At 57.8% G+C, this 6,860-nt stretch overlaps 1 protein-coding gene and 1 pseudogene across 3 annotated transcripts in view; both read right to left on the reverse strand.

Annotated features, from left to right (window-relative positions):
• Positions 1 to 6,860, reverse strand: part of LOC125086968 (ATP-sensitive inward rectifier potassium channel 12-like) — an 874,374-nt gene that overhangs the window by 723,910 nt on the left and 143,604 nt on the right. The window lies entirely within an intron of this gene.
• LOC125086705 (uncharacterized) overlaps positions 720 to 6,860 on the reverse strand; it is an 8,916-nt pseudogene continuing 2,775 nt past the window's right edge.

The raw sequence follows: 6,860 nt of genomic DNA on the forward strand, positions 1-6,860 counted from the left end.
GTACCTGCCACAGTTCTGTGCAGCCCCCACTACCCCACCCAACCTCAGCACTCCGTGGAGGGGCCCCCTGCCTGGCTTTTCCCTCCCATGTCCTAGAGGCAGGGTGTGGGGCAAGGGGTCATGGGGCAGGGAAGGGCTGGCCTCCAGGGGGGAGCTTGGGGTGCACATGGGGAGACCCAGGAGGGATGGGTCTTGGTGTCACTTGGACCAGTAGCCCCACCCAATTTGGCCACGTCCCCCATCTACACAACTGTCAGGGAGGGGCCATGGCCAAACCCTCTGAGTTCACACACACCCAACTCCCAACACCCACCCCCCTGCTGCCGGATCCCTGGGCCTCGTCGCCACACCCTCTGTCTCTGTGGGAGCCTGCTGTCTTTCCCACCGTTCACCCGGAGGAAGGGTCCTCACGAGTGCAGTGTGCTGCTGTGTGCTAGCTGGCCGTGGCTGGGGGGAGCGGTAGGAAAGCCGCCCACCCCAGCTCACAGCCTCAGGGGGCAGAGGAGGTGGTCACAGAGGAGAAGAAACCCAGTAGCAGAGGACTGTGCTTGCCATGCAGGCTCAGGGTCACCATACGGGCTGGTCTGGAGGGATCTGTAGGAATTACCCCAGCAGAGCCGAGGGAAGGACCTTGAGGCAGAGAGAACAGTGTGTGCAAAGGCTCAGAGGCTTGGAGAACAGGGGGATGAGCTGTGGGGCGTGTGTGTCTGAGTTTCTGTAGCTGAGGGCGGAGTGGGTGAGTGAGGACAGAGGCGGGGACACAGAGAGGGACCGTCCTCAGCCACCTGGTGCTCAGCCTGGAGGGACAGAGCTTCCTTCAGAGGTACCTCGGGTTCAAATGAGGCCTTGCTACCAGGTCTCCAGTTGTGGGGGGGGGGGGTTGGACCCCTGCCAGGTGGATGATGGTGTGTGGGCCCCTCAACAGCTTCTCCAGGCTTGGAGTGATGGTGGCAGGGCCTCTTGGTCTGCCCTCCTGCAGCCTGAGCCAAACTGTGCCAGGGGAAGAAAACGGGGTGAGAGATTTGGGGAAACCAGCATTGGAACATCTGACCCTGCACTCCCCCCAGCCCCGGGAAGCTGAAAGCCACTGTGGTGAGAGCAGGTGGGATGGACGGCCCGGCGGGCTGCCCTTCCTCGGAGGGAGGCCTCCACACCTGTCCCCGCCAAAACCACCATGGTGCTGAGCCTGTCCTGGGCTGTCCCACAGCCGCTCTCTGCTTAACGCTGGCAACGCTTATTGGCACGGCCCCCGGCTCCGAGATTCAGTCTGGGAAGGCCCCTGACGAAACTGTTTCTCTGAAGTCGTAGAAAGACGTGAGGCCTGCCAGGAGGCCACAAATGCCGTGCACCCAAGGGTCCCCGCACCCCCCGAAGCAAGCCTAGAGTCTCGACAGGATGGAGAGCCGGATGCTGGCTGCTTCCTGAGCCTAGCTCCCAGCTCTGGCCCTCACTCTTCCCGGCCCCCCGTGTGACTTTGGGGAAAAGACCCAGACGCCGGGAGGCTGGGAAGGGCAGAGGAATGGCTGGAGGCCAGGCCCACTGACCCTTGGGCCTCCCACCCTCCTGCCCAACTTGGAATCAGGACAGCATCAGCCGGACCCCCTGGTAGATGGTCCATTTCCTGCTGCAGGTGCACAGAGAACCTTCCTTCCTTCCCAGGGAAGAGCCGGTCGCTCTGATGGCCTTGTGGTTTACAGGGCACCTCAGACAGACTTGCAGCTGAGTAGAAAGATGGGGTCAGTGTACACCCAGGTCGCGCTGAGTCGGTCCACATGGTCAGGTGCCCTACAGGGGCTGGTGCTCCTGGGTGTCTGATGAGCAAAGATATGCAAAGGCCCTGTGGCTGGTTCTTCCTGTGGGAGAGCCTGGAGGCACAGGAAGGCTGTCCGTTTGTGCAAGTGAGGCCTCCTGGAGCTCTCAGCTTCTCCATCAAGTGGCTGCTGCTCCCCTAAGCAGCCAGGGCACAAAAGCCAGTGTGAATCTGGGGGAGATTGTGACAAAACCCCACTTCTGCAGATTCCAGCTTTAACAGCGAGGCCATGAAATTACACGGACCTATGTTAAGACGTGTAATTTCCATGGTTTTCATCTCCCATTGTGGATCAATTTGGAAACACAAAAATATATAATTTTTTTTTTTGAGAATGGACTGTGTTGCAGACCCTGTTTATTTTATTTTATTTATTTATTTGACAGACAGAGATCACAAGTAGGCAGAAAGGCAGGCAGAGAGAGAGAGGAGGAAGCAGGGTCCCTGTGGAGCAGAGAGCCCGATGCGGGGCTCGATCCCAGGACCCTGGGATCATGACCTGAACCGAAGGCAGAGGCTTTAACCCACTGAGCCAGCCAGGCGCCCCAAAAATATAATTTTAAAAAACTAAAACACATTTCTGATAATCCCAGTGATGTGTAAATGAAACGAAGAATAGACAGGCTTCCAGACCCCGGGAACAAAGCTGCTTAATTGTGTGAGCACCTTATAACGAAGCCTCCTGCAGCTAGAATTAGATCCTGAGTGCATGAATGTGTGATAATGTTTGCACGCCAGAATTCACTTTCCCCTTAAAACATGGGAGGAGCTCCCTGGTTCCTGGGGGGCCCTCAAGGGGGAGATGGGATTGCTGGGGGGTCTACATGGCTGCAAGAATGCTTGGGGCAGAGGTGTGTCTCCTGCACTTGGAAGCTCACCGGGGCTGTTGCAGTGTGGTTTGTGGAGGTCTAGTGGGAAACTGATGAGTCTGGGCCCCCAGTGCTCACTGTTCCCACCAGGACCAGTAGGCCTGAATGAGGTCGAAACGGAGTGGAAGGCAGAGCCAGGCAGGGCCGAGCCCCCTGTTCCCACCCCTGTTTCCCTCCCCAGCAGCCCTGGTCTCTGGGGTGGGGCTATTTAAGGTCATTGTCATCTCCGGGGTGGGGCCCCAGCTGGGCGCAGTCCAGCGGCTCCTTCCATCTCTCTGGCTACAGTGGTTTCGGGACTGTCGCATGAGCTATGGTAGCATGGCCGGAGGGCATCTCGGGACACTGGGAAGCATGTGCGCTGCTGGTGGGAAGTGAGGCAGCAGCCCTGGGCCTGCAGAGGGACCCACCCTCAGGAGTCGCCGATTCTACCTCGGGAACGGTCAGAGGTCAGAACAAGGAGCCAGGAACTTGGCATCGTTACGTATACTCAAGACTGGCCTGCGATCACCCTGCCTCTGGGCGGGTTTGTTACACGAGCCAATCATCCCGCTTCTTGTTTACCTCAGCTTCAGTTGGGCTTCTCTTCCTTGTCGGCCGTGGGCTTGGCGCCGCGTTGTCTCCATGGCGGCTGCAGGCGGGTGCCGAGCGTCAGCCCAGTTCGAGCTCGGGGGCCGGGGACGGAGCATCTTCCCTACAACAGGGCCCTTGTCCCGCGGGCGCCTCTGTGGGGGAGAGATCTAGCTTCTGGGCTGAGCGGGTCCAAGCGCCGGCCCTCTGCTTCACGGATAAGGGACCCCGGACTCCCCGGAGGTCACGCTGGAGGGACAAGTGCTCATCAGAGCGAGGGCGGAGCACGGCTCCTTCCATGAAACCACCCGGTTGCCCTTCTGCTTCGACCCTATAACTCTCAGGGTCGCTGCAGACGAGGCAGGTGTGTCCAGTCAGCTGGTCTGGAAGTGACCCCGTTAATCTCACTGCTAGTTCTCTGCCAGAATACACTTGGTGGGCGCCCAGGGCCAGGACTTGAAGACCTGCCTGCGAGGAGCAGGGACTGTGCTGTGCTGGGGTGTTCGTGCTCTCTCCCAGGTGTCCCAGTTGGAAGAGGGTCCGTCCCCCACCCCCCCCAGGGGAGCTCACAGATAAGTTTGGGATGCTCACCCACAGGACAGCCGGTGCTCCCTCCCATCGCACGCCAGCCCTCCTGACCACGAGACAGCCAGACACCTGGACGTTGGCGTCAGGTCACTCACTGATCTCGTCCGCATTGTCTGAGCCCCACACCCAGCCAACCCGGTGACCCACGCCCACCTCACAGGCAGGACCCCGTCCCCTGCCAACCCGGTGACCCACACCCACCTCGCAGGGAGGACCCCTGTCCTCTGCCGACACATGACACAGTGACCCATGCCTGCCTCACAGGGCCCCCTGCACCCGGCCGACAGTACTACTGGATGCGTTGAGATCACACCCCACCATCGTCAGCTGGCTGCTTGCCTTTGCCACGTGACAAATTACCACGAACCCAGCAGCTCGAGCCAAACCCCAGGCACCCTCCCCCAGCTCCCATGGGTTGGACGTCTGGGTGGACCTCCCTGGGCCGCCTGCCATCAAGGTGGTGTTAGCAGTCTGTGTTCCCACTGGAGGCCTGACTGGGGCATGTCCATACCCAGGCTCCCCCACACTGTTGGCAGAACTGAGTTTCTGCGGTTTTCGGACAGAGACCTCAGTCCCTCTGACCCACATTTGGTCCTGACACGTGGCCCCTCGCAAGAAGGTCACTGCAGAGTGGCTGCTGGCGGGAGGGTCCCAAGTCTATTACGTGATCCCAGGAAGGCCATCCAGTCACCATTGCCACATCCCAGGGGTCAGACCCCCACTCGGGGATGGGGTCCCACGAAAGCACGAGCCCCAGGAGGTGGGGATCCCTGCGGACCAAGTCGGGGTCTGACGGCCACACCACCAATGTGGGAAAAGTCTGGAAATCCGTACTTTCTGCTCCCCACCCCGCGCTCTGCACTGACTACGGGGGTGTTTGAGAATATCATCCAGGGACCCGGTTACACTCGTGTCCCCGAGTCAGGGCCGTGTTCCCAGTCCACCCTGGCCACTCTGCACTTCTTTTTAATCTTGCACAGCACACAGTGGGCCTTTCAGTATCTGGGCTTCTTTGGTTCTAAGACACCATTAACTATTTTAGGGTTGAATGGTGCCCCTTCCCCCAACATCCTTCTCGAATTCCTCACTCGCTGGCGCACGGACACCAGAGCCTGGCTGTGTCTGGGAGCGCGCAGCGGGCGGTTTCCCACATGTGCTCTTTTGATCCCACCACACGGTCCTGCACTTTGGCCCTCAAAAATGATCATTTGCTCTCCCGTGTGTACAGTTCCCATTAACCCATCAGCCCATTTCCATAATTACATGTTTTGTTGTTTTTTTTAAATTCCTGGAACTTATTAATTTTTATCACAGTCTGCCCCGGTTTCAAGGATGGTGCCCTTTCACACCTGCCGACGGACATTAAACGCATCCTGTGCTGTTAACGCTATTTCCTTGGCTGTGAGTTTCTCTCGTTGTTGGGTTTGTGGTTTCTTTGGTGCTTCTGGTCCTCATTGGAGTGTCAGCGGATCTGTGTTCATTCCAGGAGAGGAGGATGGTGCCCGGACAACCTTCCTGGCGGGCCCAGGTTTGGGACCTCAGCCAACGACCCCGTGAATAATGCCTGGGCCACCTCCTGCTCCCCGATTCCACCGACTCCCGTGGGACACGCCTGCCTTTCTAAGGCAAGAGCCCGGCTGTGTGCTGAGCGCTCACCACCTCTGACCTTCTCATCAGTTTGGCCGCTTCTCAGCGTTTGTCCTTGCCGTCCCTTCCCGCCTTCCTGACCATGTCATCGTCTGCATTCGATTCAGGGAAGGAAAAGTTGAGCGAGCGCTTCCTAACCCGCTGCCATGAGAACCAGACGCCTGGCCACGAAGACTAGATCAGATGACCTATGAGCATCGCCAGGAGATACTGTGTGACCTTGGGCTAGCATCTTCTCCTCTCTGAATCTCAAGTTCTTTATTAGAAAAAAAAAAAAAAAACCTGAGAAATTTGAAAGAGGAGCTAAGACCACACCTGTCTTGGCTGTCTGACAGTTCTGCTGATGCGGTCCACACAATCTGGGGAAAAAGCATCACCTTTGTACCTGCTCCAAACACTGACCTCACCAGGGACATGGTAACAGCCAGACCTTCACTCGAGAGCCCAGTCTCTGTCAGGCCTTCCCCAAAACGGACAGCACCATGGGAACACAAAAAAACTCTTAAATCGGGTTTTGTGTGTTCCTTCCATTTCTCATGTTTTAAGTTGGATAATAATCACCATTTTCAATTCACTTGAAAGCTCTATTTACACGTTTACTTCACTGGATTTTTTAAACCCGTGGGGACAAGGCCAGTGCTATATCTTGTACGGACCTTCCTACCCTCCACTCCCGGCACAGGACTCACAGGCTGGAGGTACAGCAACTATCAGGGGAAGGAAGTAGGGACCCATGAAATTCCTAAACCATCTGCTTTTCAAGTTTTCCAGGAAAGCAACCACTGCCTCACGCTTCCTGTTCGTGAGCTGGGGGACGGAGCTAATGACACCTGAGAACCCCCCTCCCCCATGTGCTGAGATGCTGGGGGACGAAAGTGAGCAATGGGATCCGCACGGCAGGCAGGATGAGGGGACGAACAGCAGTGCCGAGCTCTACGGGGAGTTGTCGAACGGAAGACACACGTTCTTGGTCGACCTGTGTCCCGTTTGCCAAACTGGAGACAAAGCAGTGGGTTTTGTCCAAAGCCCTTTGGTGGATGGTCGGGAATGGTCTAACGGCATCGCCCGACCTTTGCCCCCTGTTCTGCCGCTCGGTACCTAACACTGAGCCCCAAACCGATAGCAAGCTCTTTCTTCTAAACGGAAACCTCCTTTTCAGCACAGGTCCCAGGGTAAACGGAGACGCCCCCTTCTCCTTCGGGCAGCAGGAGCACCAGTGTTTGGATATGTAAGGAGGAGAGGGAAGGCCATGGTGTGGCCCCCGACCATGCATGCACCCTCGTCCGTGGGGAGATCCGGGCTTCTCTCCCCGCCCCTCCGTCCAGGTGAGGGGACAAGTTGGGGGAAACACAGGGAGGAGCACCCCTGCCCTGGCAGCA

The sequence above is a fragment of the Lutra lutra genome, chromosome 16, assembly GCF_902655055.1.
Source record: "Lutra lutra chromosome 16, mLutLut1.2, whole genome shotgun sequence".
NCBI lineage: Eukaryota > Metazoa > Chordata > Mammalia > Carnivora > Mustelidae > Lutra > Lutra lutra.